The 20,945-nt window shown below is 38.2% G+C and overlaps 1 pseudogene; it reads right to left on the reverse strand.

The window, feature by feature from the left end:
- Positions 1–801: 801 nt before the first annotated feature.
- On the reverse strand, positions 802–20,167 carry LOC127663461 (alpha-galactosidase A-like; annotated as a pseudogene).
- Positions 20,168–20,945: the final 778 nt, after the last annotated feature.

Below are 20,945 nucleotides of genomic sequence, written 5' to 3' on the forward strand. Positions count from 1 at the left end.
GCAGCAATGACAGCTTTGCAGATCCTTGACATTGTAGCTGTCAGTCTGTCCAGATACTCCGGTGACATTTCACCCCACACTTCCTGTAGCACTTGCCATAGATGTGACTGTCTTGACTGGCACTTCACACGCACGTTACAATCTAGCTGATCCTACAAAATCTCAATGGAGTTAACGTGTGGTTCTAATGTGTTTTCAAAACACCAACTCGCAGAATTATTAATATAATTTAAAATTATTCACCACACTACCATGTGCAAAATACATCAATCCTTCATATAAAGATGCCAATGCTTCAAAGTACGAATCAATCCTTAAAGTATCAGCTGCACAAGGTTTCTTATACTGTTCTTAACCAGAATTTGTAAGAATATGAGAAAGAAATGGAATGATGGATTTATGAAGTACAAATTCAGAAGCATATTTATTAATAGTTATATTGAGTGTAATATGCTTAAAAAGTCCCACAGAAAGTTCTACTTCCACAAATGCTTTATTGATTTTAGGTCAAATGCATACATTTATGAACCAGGCCTGAGCTTTATTACAGCTGACAAATGGTTTGTAATACACTTGAAGTTCATTAAATAAGTTAATTAAAAAGGCACTAAGTTTGACCATGCAACTCAATGATTGATCTTTATTATAAAGTAGAACAGATCATGAATAGGTATGTTCATTTAGTACAGTAAGTTTTTGTGTGAAATAAAAACAGTGATAATGATGACTCATGGGGCATCAAGAGAAAAATCTAGGTGATTATAATGAAAGGAGTTCATAGAAAGATAGAAGGACAGTTCTTTAAAACCATTAAAGTGCTTTGTGATTTAGTTTTATGTTCAGTAAAAACTATACATACCATAGCTACGTAACTTATACTACGTAATTAAATATGAATTTGATTCCTTAATGCTCACTTCTAAAAGTTACAAATAGATTCAGTTTATTTCAAAAACAACAATCTTCTGTAAGATTCAAAATAAAAAAGGAAAGTAACTGTGAACTTGATAACATTAGTGCAGCAAGTTTCCCCCACAAGTTTTAGTTTTGGAAGTCATTTCATGAGTGTCATTATGATTGCTCTTGATAGGTCTGACAGTGAGAAGTGTCGTGCCTGTGGGATTGACTTGGACCATCATCTTTGACAAGAGATCCTGAACACCCATTTACTGGTACATGGGCTGGATTTGTGTCACATTGCACTTAGGGTTGCAGAGCTGCCAACTAGGCAGCGTTGCTACAGAAATGGTAAATCTGCGTGGGCCACCAATCTCCTGTCTATTAATCACTACTAATGCCAGACCAGGCCTGTTCCCACACCTCAAAACTGTCAGCCTGTGAGCAGAATGGAATGCTTTACTTTGTAATCAAATTCATCTAACCCTTGAAATGTATTGTAATGAAAAAAAGGGTAGGCTGAGATACATTACCTTGAATGTACGATAGCCCTGCTTGCCCAGAGGGTCTTGGTTAATGGCAATTAACAATTTGTTTTGCAGAAGTTCTTTGGCTTTAAGGAAGATGTTTCACAGGTTGTTGGACATCAGAAGTGGGGCAGCCATGATGGCCCACAAGGCCATTTGAGTCTGCTGGCTCAGGCCAAAGTTCTCTATGATCAGCTAGATGTATCAAAGCCAAAAATATTGTCTGATGCATATTAGGTTTGGTGGCACAAATTGAGCTAATTTAAATTCAACATGAAATGCCATTATCATACTATTTTACTTCTGTAATTCTGGTATTTCTGCGTGAAACCGGGTATTTAATGAGAAAATATGCATGCCAGGAGTTTATTTTATTAACCGGGAATGGGTTAGATAATAAAAAGTTGGGAGTAAAGACAGTAGTGAAAAGTTGTGATGTTTTGTTCATGAAAGAATCTGTCTTTTTTAACAAATGTTTTAAGGGAACGAATCATTCTCATTCACCTCCATTCATTGATTCATATTTCTCATTCACTGGAGTCCAGAGTCCAACATAAACATTAGCCAAATATGAGGAAAAACTGGCGCTGGCGAGTATATGAAACTTTGTTACCCGCCAGTAGGCCGGTAACTATTTTATAAATTATAACAATGCATGGTTGTGCGAACGATAGTCAGTTTTTACAGAGAGATAGTCAGACCTTCACTGTTTCTATTTATCTTACTCAAGCTAATCAAATTATAGTATACAAGTCGTCTACTGATTAAGAGATCAGGTGATTGATTTGCTGTTCTGTTGTAAGCGACGGGAGTGAATCAGATACAAGCGGTCAGTGCAGTGATTGGTTAGATGTTCTGAATCACGGTTCTAATAACATTTATCTGAGAAGATTTGCTTCAAAAGAATAAGTTTTGTTTGGAAGTCAAAACTTTTTCCTTCTTTTATTGTTCATAACCACAGAATATTGCGACATATCCCTGGTGTTATGCCGCCAAAACACAAACATGATGCGCAAACATCACAAAATCACAACGGTTCTCTGCATTTTTGGTGGAATTTATTAAGGCAGAAACTGATGTGAAAATGGATGCGTATGAAAAACGTGCTTATGCTCCGGTGTTCCACTGTGCGCTGACTTGATTTTCTTATTTTTACTGATGTACAACTACATGTACAAGAACATTCTGAAATGACTCAGAATGTGGTCTTATGATTATGCGTAATCAAAATATTTGATTTTGGAAATCCGCTGTAACAGACTATTTATTTAGCCCTATCTGCATGTTTCCATAATAAATTATTTTGAGACCTACAAGATACAGGCAGGTGTAATAAACTGTATGTAATATGTTCAGTACATTTTTGGAGCAAGGAGGAAGAGAGATAGTTAAACATAACTACATTAGTTTACAGATTTAAAAAGCACAGCAACAGTCTACTTTTTTGTTTTTAATGAATCCTTCAGCCTCGTCTGCTGTAGTTGAGGACATTAATACAAACAAATGATTTTACTAAAAGCTACAAAATCAATGGCAGGAGCTAATAGAAGAGAACGGTGGGAAAATAATGTGCATGCAGTATATACAGAACACAGTTGTAATGTAGCCAGACTATGCATATTTCATTATATGTAAATGTATAAAAATATGTAAACCTCTTTTTGCAATAAAGTTTTAGTAAGAACATGGACATTGGTTGAAGTATGGTGTGGATTTACAATAAACGCAGTCAACGACTGAACGAGAGGAGGCATGTTGTTCGTTCAGTACAGTATGTGAAGCAATCGCGGAGAAAAAGGGGTGAAATGCACTAACTCAGACAATTTTATACAAACATTATTGAAGTCGTACAGTTAAAATGACATGAATTACGGATGTAAATGTTGTGCTTTGATGTAAGGTGTAAGATGTTATTAGGCTTTTTCTCTGTCTTGGTAAAATTAAGCCCAGCATTTGACAAAATATAGGAAAATAAGACCTGCCATTTGTGGTGAAAATATAGATGGTGTTTAAACACTTGTAGACATGCAAATTACATTTGTGTTGCTTTGTCTTGCTTTTAAAGACTGACTTTAGATCGAGCCAATAGCATTCGAGTGCTGACTGTGAAGGAACATATTAATGGTTTGACCCACTGAATGAATACACCTCTTCACTGAACCAGTGACAACATCATGTTGTTCGTGAACGAACTGATTGTACTGGTAAACTCATATTATGATTGAATTAAATGAATCAGTCATCTCGTTCATGAACGATCTGCTGACCGACTGAACAGCAGGAGGATCTGAGATTCATCAATCTCATTCAAGAAGAAAAGGGGCCAGATTAATTATGAATAAAAGTTAGTGATGATAGCACATATGGATGTTATTGAAACTTTAATAATAATTTTTTAGGCTAGTATTGTTTTTTTTTTGTATAGCCTAATAAAATGTCATGTTCAGCTTTGTTGCCATTTGTGGGGAACGGCTTATGATGCTTAAACACTCTGCAGTGCTGAAGTCTCTTAGAAGAATTTGTAGACATACACATTTTAATAAAGGATAATTAGACTTGTTATAGTCATCAATGACTGCTTTTGGTTCCATGCAATTACTTAAAAGATGGTCATTAGGCCACAAAGGTGTAACTTGAAGAGACAAATCAATTAATGAATCTGAACAAATAATTTGGTGTACGGAATCAAAAGAATCGAGCCACTGAAATGAAACAAAATCAACACCACTATTGAAAAGTAATGGAAAAGTTGTTTCAGAGGCAGAGCTAAAAGGTATTACATTTTGATAAAAGATTACAAAGCAAATATTTTTTTCTTCGATATAATGTGCACCAATGAATTATGCACAATAAGACCAAAAACGCGCATTAAGAAAGTTGAAATGGTCAATTAGGATTTCATGTTGAATGCTTCTTGTAAAGGCTGCAGATGAGATGATTCATACCATGTCAGGGTCATTCCATCAACCAGGTCCTGCCACTGGGACCAGGATCTTCTTATAATCAGCTGTCCATTCCAGGATGCTTGTCACACTTGTCCACCTGTCACAGACGTTGTTTCCTGTGGTTGCAGGTCTTAGGAATAGCCTCATAGTCAGGCTAAAATGTCATAAGGAAGAACAAGAAAACCTTTTTAGTAGCAAATTATCTTTCATTGATAAGGAATTCACTTTTAAAATGTAAAACATAAAATAATTAATTAAAATACCTATTTAATAAGCAGCACTGAGGTAAAAAAAAAGAAAAGAAATAGAGAAAACCTCCTATTATCTTACCTATTGGTATTGCCACTCATAACGACCATTCATATGAGTATACAATATTTCTGCCAGTCTGGTTTAGAGTTCTTGGCATGTTTTTATAGCCTAAGTAACATCAATACTCTTCAGTCACACGACAAAGCAATTTCCATGCAAAACAGGCACATTCCTCAGATTTGTGTATCTATTTACCTTCTGCAAGCTGATGCAAGTCAGGCATGGAACATCCATCACATTTCAACAGATCCACACTCTGCAAAGATTTTGGCATCAATCTCATAGTAACCTAAACTCCCAGGGTACCTTTCGCATGTCTACATCTGCATATATTCCCAGCTTCAGACGTCTAGCATGAACCTGAGAACACACTGAAGTTGTAGTGCACATTCACCTTTCACTGAATATATATTCATTCTGAAAAATGTTTGACTTTCCGACTAACATAATATTGAAATTTTCGCCCATAAAAGCAGAGGGTAAACATTTTTTAACATCTTGACAATTTTATTCATAAAGGACAACTCGACCAATGTTCTTTATTTTATTATAAAAAATTTTTTTCATGAATGCATGAAAAGCTGCAAGGGTTGCAGCTGGAGTGACGATAACACCTCTGACAAATTCTCTTAAAAGATACATTTTATAAGATCAATAGCATCACAAAACATTAATCACTGATCAGAAAAAAAATCAATAAATCATACCATTAATTTTTTTTTCAATAAAATCTTTCACATGTAAAACACAATCTTTTACATTAAACAATGTAACACCAATAAACCATGTGAAAACATTACAGTAAGAATGTAAATTAATAACTTTTCAATATGGTGGGAAAATCACTATTATATAAATGATTAATTACTTATTTTGTTTAGCTTTATGCACACTTGTTAGGCCTTGTGCATATGCTTGACCTGAGAAAACAAAATGAGAAAGAAAACACATAAATAACTAGATGTCATAGATGTGGTGTACCAGATGAAGGACACAAGAATTTTTTCAAGCTACTGAAAAATTCAAATATATTTTCTAAACATTATAGAATGAAAATTAAGAACAGAATATAAAAAATATAAAAGATTATAGAATAATATCTTTTAAATGGTGTTTCTTGGCTTTTTGAAAACTTTTCATCACTGAAAATTTAAGGGACATGTTTGTCTCCATATTTTGATAATGTCCCACATTGTGAGTATGGATGGAGTTATTGTGATATCAGCAATAAAACAAGCAAACAAAAAAACTAAAACAAACGAACAGTAGAGGGCGATATATTACTGAAGAAATATTTGGAACAGTCAATTTAATGCATATTGTTGGATAACAACTAAATGTCATGTCAAGATAATCAAAATGCCTGATGAAAAAAAAATTAAAAATAAATAGTGTTCTCATTAACCTTTGACATCATATTTATGTGGACATGAGAGACAGTAACATAGCAAGGAATTCTGGGTCCCATGAATAAATATTGCTATGGGCCCCATACCTATTAAAATAATACAGTTTCAAATTTGTTGTGGGCCCCTCTGGACCTTTGGGCCCCTAGAATCATTACCACCTTTCACCCCACTAGCTACAGCCCCGATTAGAGAATATACAGTATAGCTTCCCCCAAAAATAAAAATTCGGACTTACAGTACACACACTCATTTTGCACAAACCCTGTAACACTTTTTTATTTATCTTCGGTGGACCACAATATGAGTTATTTTGCAGAATATCCAGGCTACTCTTTTCAATACAAAGAATGTGGATAGTAACCAGGCACCTTCAAGACCCAAAAAAGACAAAAAAGAACCATAAAAGTAGTCTAGTATGCTAAGACTTCTAAAGTGACATGATACCTTGTTAGAGGAGCAGACCAAAGCCTTATTCACTGAAAGTGATTCTGAGTACATAATGACAGAATTTGAAGAGCTATACCTTCAATTTCAGGCAAATCAGGTAAAGCCAGATGTAAATTATGAATAAAATCAATGTAATCTCTTCAAGCCTGTTGTGCTGGCAATAGACACTCACATAATCTGCCAGTTTTTTGATCCAACTGGGAAATCTCTTGGGGTCGGCCTGCAGACGTCCCTCAGCATCCCTCTTGTGTGAAGGCCAGCAGCCATCAATGAACACCTACTCATCACCGGCATCCTTCCTTTCCTCATTCACCATCGATCTGCCATCTCCATGAACAGCTCCTTTCTGCTGGACACACAAGGGCATTGTGGATTGGCATTGTGGCCAAACATCTGTCCACTTTATGGGACAAACTGTCTTTGTGTGCATGTGTAAGGTACAACATCTATTCTAAACAGTATTCTAGAGAGACCCATAAATGCCCTATGCCCTCTTGAGTGCAGACTGAGAAGGTATCCAATGAAGAGACGTTACATCACATTATGTATGCGTTGAGGTATATGCGTTAGCAGCAGTTTGACATTCATGTGACAGTTCCTGAGTTTCTTTTTCCTCATACTTAACTTGCATTCGCTTTTTTGTGACTTAGTTCATTGTATTATTCGGCATGTACGCTCTGAAGATATTAGTGTTTTTGTATTTGTTATCACCAGCACTTAATTGATTGGTATTGGTGATCCTCTTTCTCAGAAGTTTCAACTATCTTACAGTTCTTCTAGTTCTCCCCTCACAAAAAGTACCATGTGGTGGCACCATGAAACTGTGATGTTATAATATAGTAAAACAATGATAAAACATGGTATTACCAAGGTATTTTTGTTAGTTTGTGCATAAATGGAAATATTAGCTTTTGAGCGAACGCTATAAATTAAAAATTATATATATGTAAAAAAGGGAAATGAATTATATAATATTGCACATTTTCAGATATCTATGATAATTAATGGGTACGAATAACTGTTTAATCATTGTGAATTATTGCTTATGGGGAAGTTCCTGTCATCAGGTCAGGAGCTCACATTATGCAGTTTTGAGCATCAGCATCACAGTCATATGTTGCACATTAATCTTTCCCTGTGCAACCAGCCCATCGTCGGAGTCAACGACAAGCCATTGTCCAGCGCCGAGGCTCGGCTTAATTAAGCCAAGACCACGATAAAGACACTGTGTCTCGTTTGGAAGGCTGCATCCTCCGGAGGTCGCGTTTGTCAGCCACATACGTCTAGAGGCCATCTCGTTTCAGAAAAGCTAGTAGAACCACTGATTGTATATATATATATATATATATATATATATATATATATATATATATATATATATATATATATATATATCAGTGAGTAGAACACTTAGAATGCAGCCTTTGAATCAACCTTCTTTCACGGGAATTCGGAGGATGCATGAGGTGTGCTACGTGGGCACTCACAACACACAATTCTTTGCTTCAACGGAAATGTAAAAAAAAAAAAAAACGCCAATTTACCCGTAAATATGATGTTCAAACGCAAGGAATGTTAATTCCCAAGTTGAAGTACCTCAGTAGATGGGTGTCTATAGATATAATATATATAATTATAATAATATATAATTAAAATAAAGCATTAGACTAAAAGTACACATGTAAAATCTATTTTCTTTTCTCTTTAAATCATTATAACTCTCCTAAAATGTACCTCATGCATTCCCCGGCCTCAAGAGAGACTTTATTCCCTTCTCACACAAAGAGTGTCGTGCTGTCATAGCAACCATGTTACCTTCCGTTTCCGATTGTGCTACCTACGAAGGCAGTCTCGTTTAAACAAGGCTTGTTTAAAGGAGGACACTCGGTATACTGCATCCTTCAAAGGACGCGTCCTACCTAGCCCGCAGCCTTTGAAACGAGACACAGCCTATGTTTGAGACATGCCCGGTCGGTTACTATCGCTGAACGACTGGATCTAAAGACAAAAAATGGTTGCACTTACGTGTAGGCAGAGCGCAACCGTGAAGTGTGCTGATGTCCCGCCCACTCATGAAATGTGTCCAAAGTCCACAGTTTTCCTGAGCAACCACTGGGCGGCGCCATGATGATTCTAATGGCCTGTTTTATATGTCTGGTCTCGTGAAGCCAAGTAAAAACGGCCAGAACTAGCGATCCAGAGGAGAACAACGGCCATTTAAGTGTTACCTGGTATAAAAATGAACTTCAGGCTTAACTTTTGCAGTTGTTGGCTGTCATAACAACTCAGAATAATGAATTATATATTAACGTAATTTATCTCTGACCATCGCTTCATAATTTACACACTCAGAAGAGGCACTGTCTAAAAAAAAAATCGTCCATCTGTACTCTGTGAAGAATCGGCATGTTTTTTTTTTTGATAATTTCTTTCACAAAATTTTCTGCATGTTTTTTTATTTATTTATTTTTTTACAAATGTAATACCTTAAACATGGCATTACCTGCTAAGATTACGCGGATGCGAGTGAAAACACTAGAGACCAGATATTGGAAACAGTCGAATCGTGGAACACTTCCCCATTCAGGAGGAAATATTGAATTTAAATATATATAGGCCTATATCTAAACCTGACATCTGGATTTATGTTTTATGTTTATTATGGTCTTTCTTTCTTTCTTTACTAACTAACTAAGAGATATTTTACCATATAAATACAAATTCTGTCATTGTTTACACACCCTTATGTAGTTATAAATTACTTTCTTCTGTTAAACACGTGAAATGACATTATAAATCCCCTGGGGGCCTTCCAAGTGTGAGGTAAAAGCCAAAGGCCCCCTCTCCACTTTTTAAAAATAGAAAACAATATTAATTTAAATTGAAACAACCTTCTGTCATAATTTATTTTCACACAAATTATCTGGCTCTGTGGATATTCAATAAAATATATTGTTACATTTTGAGAACAGAAAAAAAGCAAATTTCACTGAAGGTGTGCCTTTAGCCCAGTTGGTGAAAAGAGGCTATGAAACTGAATGGAGAATGAGGCTAAAATGCAATTTTTTTTGGTGTTGCACGGAATCGAAAGTCATATGGGTTGGAAACAGCATAAATATGCAAAAGATGGCAGAATTTTTATTTTTGGGTGAATTTTAAGGTACATTCCTTCCTACTAGTTTAATATGTGTAGGCCTATAAATTGAATGATTGCCTAAAACAGAAATAACAGTGTCAGTATTCATTTAACACACTTTATATTTACAAAATTATTTCTGAACTATTGATTTTCACTGTAAACATATGAGCATTTTATTTTCCAAAGAAGAAACAGATGTAGGAAATGATAGGTCTCTTGCAAGATGCACTTGGCAGGTTGCCTTTGTGTGATTTATGAGCATGAGGGAGAATCCATAATCTTGCATTACTTAAACTGTATTTCTCTCTGTATTTCTTAATGTTTCAGACCAAAATAGTGTCTATTAATGGGAAACAAACTCTCAATTGTCTCAATGGTGAGTTAACCCTAATTTCAACCTAAATATTGTATCAAGCTTCCAGCGGGATAGGCATGATAAAAATGATTTGTTACTCACAGTAGTTTATATCAAAGCCAAAGCAATGGTGCAAAGGCCACCAAATGTCAGATTTCAAATTTTCTTGGGGCTCCTGATGGATGGACCAGTCAACTTGCAGGTAACAAAACTGGTTTCAGTAGTGTGGCAGGATCTAGGTTTGCAGCAGTGATAAATTCTCCTATTTGTTGATGTTTACTCCATTGCATGGAAAGAGCTGCCTATCTACACCTCAGCTGTGTTTTTCAAAGGATGATTTGTGGAGGCCCACTCATTTCCCCCTGGGGCCTAAATGCCGATCCATCTCATTCCATTTTGCCACAGTGCCATGTACTTTAATTGAACGGGTTGTCACCCCTGGCTTATGTAACGACATGTTATAAGATAACAGATAAATATGGAAAGATTCAGTGTGTGCAGGAGGGATAAGCGGAAGAATCCCTAGTGTGGTGTGTTGAATTTGTTATGTCTTATATAGTAGTTTGCGAGCACTGTTTTATCAGCATTTTCTTTTATAAAACAACCTACCCTAGCTCTATCTGCTGAAATTCTGTAGATTAGCAATAGTATTGCAGATTTCAGTGTTATCAAATGTACCTTTGTAGCAACATAAAGGTTCATCTAACACACTGCTCGATGATCTAGAAGTCTTATTGGCAGGCTTGGTTTATTTATTTATTTATTTATTTATTTAACATTTGAAGGGTTTGAAAAGTCCTGGCAAGTTCCTAATTACCTTTTCACATCAGCTTTCCTGTACTTTATACGTTTGTAATAGCACTACTTATTATTGGCGGTCTGGGTGGAGCTATGGTTGGACCCCACTGATAATAGAAAAACACCACCCCTGCCTCCTAGTGCTCCTTGCCTTTATGAAGATGCTTGTCAAATGCGCAACTGCAGAAATTATGGTCTTAATTATAATCCAGGTGTCAATTTGCTTTGAAAATGTTTTCCAATAATGCTTTGTTCTTTATTACACTCAAACATTATTAACAATGATCTCACAGCAACTCCTTTGGTGGAGAGTTACAAGGCTGAGGTGAGATAGCTCTAGTATATTTTGAGAAAATCAATTTTAATATTGCGATCAATACATGATCCCGCTTGCAGTCCTCCAAAGCATCATAGTGTGATCAGAAATAACCTTCTTAAATGGTATGATTACTCCGCTATAATAGTGTGGCCATTTATAATCTACATTTTGTAAAGACCAAATTATCTTTTGCTCTTGTAGTAATTAGATAGAACTGCTTATTACTGCAGTGTTGCCAGTAAATAAGATATGGTGAAATAGATGACCTGCAAAAGTGGCTGTAATGTATATTCCTAAAATAAATATGCCTACCTTCCTTCTGTCTCTTGCCAAGAGGAACATCCAAGGAGTTTGATGAGCTTTACTGCAGTGCCTTGTGTATTGCTTTGGCAATATCTAATTTATTACTTGAGTTTACAGTATAGTAAAGTAGGCCTACTTCCAGTGTTGAAAATGCATGGCTTCTATCTGAAAATGGTAAAATAATTGTTTCACATATTCTATCGTATGTGTTCCAGGACAAATATTTACATGTATATTGAAGAATAAAAGTGTTATGACTTCTGTTGTTGGGGTAGGTTCATTAAATGTGTTAAGTTTCATAGTAATATATTTGTGATTATATTTTACTTAATAATATTAGTGGCAAAAGACTGAATTGTATTTTACAATGCTAATTAATTTATGGATATAGTATATATGTATTTCCATTAAGGATAGGCAACTATAATATTTTAATTAGACATCATTTTCTCAAAGATTGTGTAACACAGCTAAATTATCCTACAATTGATCAGTTTCTTAGAGCCAATTTTCCACCATCAGGCCGAATGGTTCTGAGCACAATGAGGAACGGTTCCAGAAGCATTTCCACTTGTTCGGAATGGCATGATTACAACCTGTTCTCAGCATGGTTAGCTAACCTCGCTTAACCGTGCTGGTGGAACGAGTGCCAATTTGCCAACGCCAAGGTAACTTACTCGCTTCTAGGTTGCTGGCAAAGTTCAGTCTGGTGAGGTTAAAAACAATTATAAAAAAAGAGTGTATATTTTGTGTATTTTAATGATTTTACAATGATGAACTATTATAGTATCGGTACATAATTTCTCTACTCACCTTTTTGTCAATAGGGAGATAAATTACGCTAGCTAGCTCATTAAACTCATAAAATATTTCATCATATTACTTGTATAATATTTTTTCTATAAATGTCCTTTAAACTAGTCTGGGAACTTTACCTTTCTGTGTGTTTGTGTTCAGTGGCATAAACAACCTCTCAAAAACTGGAATATCCGATCATCCTCTAACGCACTCTCGCTCCAATGTTTAACTTTCATGCCATCCGCCAACGTATTTGTTACTTACATTCATTCACGACTGAGAAACAAGAAACCTTAACAATGCCAACTGGCCCGGATTAACACAGAACAACATGGTTTTGCAACAAGAACAGTTTAACCTGATGGTGTAAAAGCAGCTAATTGTTACTGCAGCTGATGTAAACATGATTCCTGAGCAAAGCTGAATTGCTCTTGACTCTCCCATTGTAATATAAAGATGAACAATTCACACTTGACCAGTTGAATCAAACGATTCTGATACATTGGCTTGCCTAATCCAGAGTTTTGTATTCTGGTGTTTTTCTCCACTGCACTCCATTGCAAATTGCCCATTACACGAAATTATGGAAACACAATCCATTCCCTTCTTGTTACACATTAATGTAATATGGATAGCAACATAGATGCACTAGCTGAGGCCTAAATTGGATTCCAATTAGTTTGCGTGCATGCCTCAAAAATCAATTTGAGGCATGTGCACAAAATGGCCTCGGCAGGACTGTTCATGCTGGAATTATTTTCAGTGCAAATTCAAAGTGCTGCATCTGAATGGCATTACTCTGGGACCAACTTCTTCTTATTGTTTTATTGGAACTATGATAGTCCAATGTTGGTTTAGAAGATACCCTAGCTGTGACCATGAAGTGCTGACTGCGTGGGACTAGCAACTTCTTTGAGTTTTATGTTATTTTTCATGTTTATTTCACTTCAGCCAATAATTATAAGCTGCAATATTGTGCACAGTTGTAATGGGAATTGCTTATTCCTGCAAAAAATGTCAGCACAACCTTCAGGTTAAGAGATTCAGCTTCATTAAGTGTTGTGCCTTATGCAGTTTTCCTCGCCTCAGCCATTTACTGTCAAGAGGTGGGAAACCATCTAATAAAGCTGTGCCCATTCTGTTATGTGATTTGTTCTAGGTTGACCAAAAAACAGCTGCACAAAAAAAGAAAAGTTGCTGAATCCATTAGCGTCATGCCCATTTAAACCCACAGACTTTTGAGCCTAGTAGAGTGTGAATGTAACTTCCAAAAAATAATTTGTATATTTGACAAAAAATTAAGTTGCATGATTATTGTAGGCAAAAAAATAACAAATAAAGAAACAAATACATGTTGCTAAATTGTCTAAAGTGCTATTGCAGTAATCGTTTGACTTTTTCTTTTGGAACAAAATGTCAAAGCTGATATTTTCGGTGCAACTAAAATTTATGGTGATCATTAACTGTTCAGTTGCAATTTTAATTGTTTTGTGTTGTATATATTGGCTGTGTGTGTCTGCGTGTGTGTCACGGCTCCGGTGAATTTGCAGATTTGCAATTTGATGTCTCGCAGGCATGAACGGCATGCAATATCGGTGTTTCCATGGGAACATTGATCGTTCAAGGGGAAACGCTAATCAAGCCACTGATTAGCGTGCCGAGCAATACCTGTTCTCCTCTAATTCACACCTGACTGTCTCAAGGAAATCATACTCTCCAATTATGCAATTGAATTTTGCACCCTACCTGCTTCTTGTGACCACACTATGTGGGATCGATTTCTGCATGGCTTTTCCGATGACATTCTGGACAAGATTTATGCTTTGGATTTGCCTCCGCACTTCGATGACTTGGTGGATTTGGCTGAGTCAATCAACACCAGAACTACACTGTCATGTAACACCACTTTCCACCAACCCTGGATGCTGATCGTCCCACTCGATCTGCTTCTTCAGCTAATTCACCGGTATCACGGCTCGACACTGAGCCTATGCAAATAGCTACATCCCAAATCTCACATATGGAGAAAGAGACTTCTCGTTAATGGAGTTTTTATTGTGCTCACCCTGATCATCTCTCTGCTTCCTTTCTGGTTAAAAGACATCGCTCATCAGTAGGAGAGGAGTTACTGGCGAGCGCTACACCTTTGGACAAAACCCCAGGACTTCGGACACTTCTCCCAGCATGACTGCAGGATGGATCTGCCTGTCACATGATTTCTGCCTTGGTTGATTCCGGAGCATAAGTGAACTTCATGGATTTTGATTTGGCTACTAAATGGTGACTTCCTATGGTCCACTTAGATAAACCCAATCTCCATCTGCACTGCTATTGTTGGGGCATCCTTGATTGGTAACGCACAACCCACACATACTGTAGACTAGTCAACCAACACTGTTCTTGCTTGGAGTCTTTATTATTTGTCTTTTTTCTACCCTTTTCTCACAAATTTGGAATGCCCAATTCCCAGTGCGCTCTAACTCCTTGTGATGGCATAGTGACTCGCCTCAATGGTGGCAGATGATGAATCTCAGTTGCTGGTTGCACATCTTATCACATGGCTTGTTGAGTGTGTTACCATGGAGACGTAGCGTGTGGTGGCTTCACGCTATTCTCTGCAGCATCCACGCACAACTCACAGGCCACAAGGAGGTTACCACATGTGACTCTACCCTCCCTAGCAACCGTATCAATTTGTTTGCTTAGAAGACCTGGCTGGAGTCACTCATCATGCCCTGGATTCAAACTGGGGACTCCTGTGGTGGTAGTCAGCATCTTTACTCGCTGAGCTACCCAGGCCCCTGTTGCACTCTGTCTTAACTCTGCTGTTTCCCCTGTCCAGTCTTGTGTTTCATTGCAGGATGAACTGGCAGATTTATCCGGAGTACCGTTGACATAGCATGACTTGAGGGCGGTGTTCAGTCGGTCCCCTTCTTCGTCGCCAGCAGGGGCGGGGTTCTTCTTCGTGGAGAAGAGGGATGGCTGGCTTAGACCCTGTAGAGATTATCGGGGGCTGAATGACATCATCGATGAAGAATTACTATACTTTGCCATAGATGTCCTCAGCCTTCAAAATCTTGCAAGGAGCGTCTATATTTACGAAGTTGGACTTACGCAACACTTAACACCTTGTCCGAATTAGGAAGGGGGATGAGTGGAAGATGGCACTTTGAATACTTGGATATGCCTTTCAGATTGGTACCTTCCAGGGGCTCCGTGAATGTAGACATAATTAGAGACATGGTCGATAATTTTTAGAGACATGGTCGATCTTGATGATATTCTGATCTTCTCCCAGAATATCCAGGACCATGTGTGGCACGTCAGGCAGGTGCTTAATTGACTGCTAGAGAATCAGATGTTCATCAAGGCGGAGATGTGCGCTTTTCATGCACAGTTGGTTTCGTTCCTGGGGTTCAGCTTTTCCAACCCCAGATTTAGAGGGGTTCGCTAAATTTTACCGGAGAGTTATAAGGAATTTCAGTCAGCTCGCCGCACCTCCGAAGGACCTCACCTCCACACGCAATGACTTTTGTTGGTCCCCGTGGGCTGAGGCCGTGTTTTCCAAATTAAATGAGTGATTTTTTTCTGGTGGCGTCAGCTAAACAGAATTACGGTGTCAGCAATCAAGAATTATTGGCTGTCCAATTGACCTTGGGTGAATGGCATCATGTGGTGGGCATGGTATCCTGGGAGTTGGAGGCTAGAGTCCGTGCTGCACTATGAAACACTGTGCCTGCCGCCACATGCCCAGCGGGCCGGCTATTTGCTCCGTGATCTGCCTGGATGCACATCCTACAGTGCGGTCACTCGTCCAATGTCGCTTGCCATCCAGGGGCCGACTCACATCCAGACACTCATTAGACAGTGATTCTGGTGACCATTACTAGCGAAGGACATATGTTGATTTGTTCACTATAAGACCCTGGTCACACACAGCCATGTATTTCATTACTGGTCTCCCCCCATCCCATGGCAACACAGTTGTTTTGACTGTAGTGGACTGATTCTCAAAGGCGGCTCATTTAATCCTCTCCCCAAATTACATTCAGTGAGGGAGACAGCAGTAGCATTCATTAACCACATCTTTCGCATTCATGGCCTCCTGGTTGATGTGGTTTCTGACAGAGGCCCACAATTTGTGTCACATTTTTGGGCAGAGTTCTGTCGACAGCTGGGGGCTACAGTGATTTTGTCCAATGGGTTTCACCCCCCAGACAAATGGGCAAGCTGAGCAGGCAAATCAGGAGCTGGAAATGGCCCTGCGCTGTGTGGCCTCCTATAATCCATCTTCTTAGAGTGATCATTTAGTCTGGGTCGAGAATGCCACAACTCCTTGCAGTCGTCGTCTACAGGGTTATCGCCCTTCCAGTGTAGCCTCGGTTAACAGCCCCCTCTGTTTCCACAAAAGAACCTGACGTACAGGTTCCATCCGCCCACACCTTATTGTCACGGCTCCGGCGAGTTCGCAATCTCTTTTGTATTTTTTGTCATTTTCTCTCCCCCATGTCTCTCAGATGCATGATCGGCGTTTCCATGGGAACATTGATATTATTTGGCATGTCTGAATCAACCTGACTACATTAGGTTATGCCAACAAAACATTTTAAAGGCTACTTTAAATAGAAATAGCTCCTTAAGGTAACAATTACAGGTTACATTTTATTTACAGCAAAAATTCAGTCATCCAGGTTTCCTGACATTTTGCCCCCTGTAATCCACCCCCCAAAAATTGTGTATCTGGTACTGAGAGCTGAGTTGAAATCCTTGACAGATGTCACAATTTCAGCATACAGTATGTCACGTATATATTTATATACTGTACAGGGCTGTGTCTGGAAAGACAAATGTGTGCTCTTACAGCCTTTATTACACCCAGCGGTTTAAAAGAAACATTGCAGTGAGTTGTAAGGAATGCCTGTTTGGACAGCATGCAGCTCCAAGGGTGGCTAGCAGTAAATAATGTGGTGTAGAGACTCCTTCAGCACCTTCCCTCTAGATAAGGTCGCATCACTCGTCCCTGGACTGAAACGTCATCCTCCATGGATGATGATGCAAGCCTGAGCTGCCATACCACAGAAGTAATAAAGAGTGATTTTTATGATTGAGGCCTCAGCAGAGACAAATGTTGTTGATAGTGATAATGATGGTACTAGGAGTTGAGGGTAGGAGGTGGAGAAATGGTGCCTGAACTCAATTCACTTGAGCTCCATTAACACATTTTCTCCTCCTTTCCATTCAATCCCTCTGTCTCTCTGTATCACACTCTCACTCTCATCTTTTCCTTTCCCTTTGGGGTTGGTAACACTAACACCCTCCCCCACCCCACCCGCCACTCCCTTAGACTTATTGCTTTCCTGTCCTTGGTAGGCAATGGTTTCCGTGGAAACAAGGGTTGTTCTGTACCACTTGTTCCTCTACCAAACGCTAGGCAACAACACTGTTTATTGGTGCTTGCTAAGGGCAAAAAAAAAAAAACGAATTCCATAGCCTTAAGTTAAAAGAATCACACAAGATGTTAGGAACAATGCCATAGTCACCATTCACTATATGGTGAACTGTACATATGTATGATCATTTTATAGGGAAATAAAGATGCAAGGAAAGTGAATGGTGACTGAGACTAAGATTTAAGACAACATGAGGGTGAGTAAACGATGATAGAATTTTTATTTGGTTGAACTTTAAGTGGTGAAAAATGCAAATGTGACAGATAAGCCAGTGGTGTTTAGCAATATTTAGTATTATTCATTGTGATGCTTTGATGGTTGTTGTCTATCAGTGTTTGATTTGAAAGGGCATCATGTTGTCCTTTAGCATTCCAGTCTAACATGTCATGGCTTAATTTTAGATATCAGAGTATGTATCCGATTTCTTAATTTTCCAATTTGACCATTATTTCCTTCTATAGCCACTCATAACCGGCAAAGTTTAAACACTTATGTTAGCATAGCGGTTGATTGACAGGCGAGGGGGGGTGGTGCTTTGCTGCTGCCGGGAGGCATACAGGATGGATTAGCATTTACACATCAAATGTGATGTGTTCAGATGCATTTTTGATCAAATACATTTGTGATTTTTGTGATTCAACCACAAAATGTTTTAGATCACGTTAAGTCCTGTATTTAGTGCTGACCACATGTGATCACCAAAAACACATCTTAATACCAGGAAGAAACTGGGTCATTATAGTGGTTTATAGACTGATCTCTGAACTAATCCCCAAAATGATTCTGTGTAATTGCAAGCACGAGCAATTCCTTTAAATTACTGTAGAACTCTGTAATATTTTTTGCAATATATTTTGAAGTGATAAAAGCAGTATATCACGAATGTGGTCTACATTTCTGAACGGTCTCTGTTGTTGTTTCTTCATATCGACTTCTGCTTGTGTATTGATTATGTGTTGAAAAGTAAAAAAAAATATTCTGCATGATTCTCTCTGGAATGACGGTGTCCTTTACTGAAACAACAAGCAGAGGCAATATAACAAACAGGCCTAACCTTAAGAAGCAACACAAATGTTCATTAATATGCTGAGGCTGTCATTCTGAAAAATCCAATGTGATATTTAACAGAAGGACTTCCCCCCTTTTTAATTGGTATGGAGAAAGTGACCTTTTTATTTATCACTATCCGGTTCTCTGTGGAGCCAATGGGACAGCAAAGAGTTTATTGCTCCCATCTCTGACAGACATGTCTGAAGTAGGTAATGACTGTGTCCGAAACCTAAGGCAGCTGCCTTGCTCCACAACCTATCAATGACTTATCAGGCAACTCTCAGTTAGTTGGTTTAAAACAGGCTTATGAAGCACTTTAATGTCACATCTAATGATATAAAACATATTCAAGATAGAAGATAAAACAATACAAGTATTACATAACTAATTTCTACTAATTTCTTAGTAGAAATTGAGTCTTAAAAGAAGTTACATGTACGTTGCCTTCAAAAACCAACAAGATTAAGGCAGCTTAGTAGACAGGATGTGATGCATTGGAGGCTGTGCCTTGTTGATTTTCTTCCTTCATATACTGCCTCCGAAGGCAGCATTTTTTTCAGGCTTTATGGAGAAAGGATGAAGCTGATTGAAAGCAGCTGTGGTGTGTGACCAACCTGCCGCCAGAATTCTCTGGACAAAAGACAAACATCAGACTCCTGCTTGTCTGTAGTTGTTTGATTTAAAGTAGGCCTATTTGTGTTTGGGAGTGTTTTCCTTGTGTATCCTAGCTAGGCTGGGTCAGAGTGTAGGGTCAGCCATGATAGGGTCAAGGGCCGTGCTCAATCTTGGCAGTGCTGAGGCTTAAACCCCCAACCTTCTGGTCAGTAAACCAGAGCCTTAACTGCTGAGCCACCACTGCCCCTACTGCCTTTGCACCAGGAGCATCTGCCTCCCTCTCCCCAGAAAGTCATTATTTCTCACCTCACACTGCTGACCTGCAGCACTGATTTAGTGTCAACACGCTGAAGGAATAGCACACAGCTTGTCCTTTTTTCAGCCATCTCCAAGGCATTAAAGTGTGAAGGATATTTAACGGGAGGGGAGAAAGTGCCAGGGGAAGAAATCCTCTGTTTACCCTGAATTCATAAGAGGAGAGAGGTGTCCTGAGGAGCACAAGAAATTACATGGAGAAAGGAGAAGGGAATATACAATTTTAACTGCTCTCCATCATGGTGATCCAAACCCATGACATTCTTTCTTCCATGGAACACAAAAGGAGATTTTAAGCAGAATGTTAGTCTCAGTCACTGTTCACTTTCATTGCATCATTTTTCCAAATAATGGTGAATGGTTACGGAGACTAACATTCTGTCTAACATTTCCTTGTGTTCAGTGGAAGAAATTGCCAGTCATATGGGTCATACTGTTTTGTGTTTGTGTGTGTGTGTATCAACCAAAACTACCTTGGCTATGGCCATGCTCATCCACCAACTAGACCAGCACCAAACCACGATCAAGTGTAGGCTATGCATGAGTCAGCTATGAAATGGAGTAAACCACCAAAAAGGCATATGACACAACTGATTGGCAAAATATGTATGCCTTTTTGCTGGGTAAATGTAGTCTCTAAAGAAATGTACTAGGCAGAACAATTAAAGAAATTGCCAGAGCCTCTCATAACACTAACTGGTGTATGATTTCTCTCAGTTAGCTTACTTCAGGCAGCCCTGCTTGAAACCATTAACACAGCTTGAATACATCTCAAATGTATTGTTATAGAGAAATGCAGGAGCAACTTTTAAGAGAGGTGGGAGAATAGGGAGGAGAGGTAAAGTTGAAGAAAAAAGAGAAGATAGGTGCCTATATACTGCTTTTTCAGACCATATTGGCATGGCACTGGTTACTCAGAGCCTCTTTAATGGTTATTACTTGATTATAACTCCAGTTCTCAATTTTGTATTAATCTGTTCAGATCCTGATCTTTTCATTCAGGGTTTGGGTGAGATTAATTAAGTGATACAATCAAAATGTGCAGACAGAGAGATGTAGAGATAAAGTCCTAGTAGAAAATAATCGTAGAATGTGAAGAGGCCCTTTATGCATTTATCATCTATTTTTCTGCTGGGTAATTACAAATCTTTTTTAATTAAATAATTTTCTTGTTTGTCTGGGTTAAACATGTTGGCCTTTCCTTGAATGGCCTATATTTTAGAGGCATAATTTAAACAATCATTCTCCAGTTTTTCTAGATTTTCT

Source organism: Xyrauchen texanus, chromosome 23 (genome assembly GCF_025860055.1).
Source record: "Xyrauchen texanus isolate HMW12.3.18 chromosome 23, RBS_HiC_50CHRs, whole genome shotgun sequence".
Classification (NCBI taxonomy): Eukaryota; Metazoa; Chordata; class Actinopteri; order Cypriniformes; family Catostomidae; genus Xyrauchen; species Xyrauchen texanus.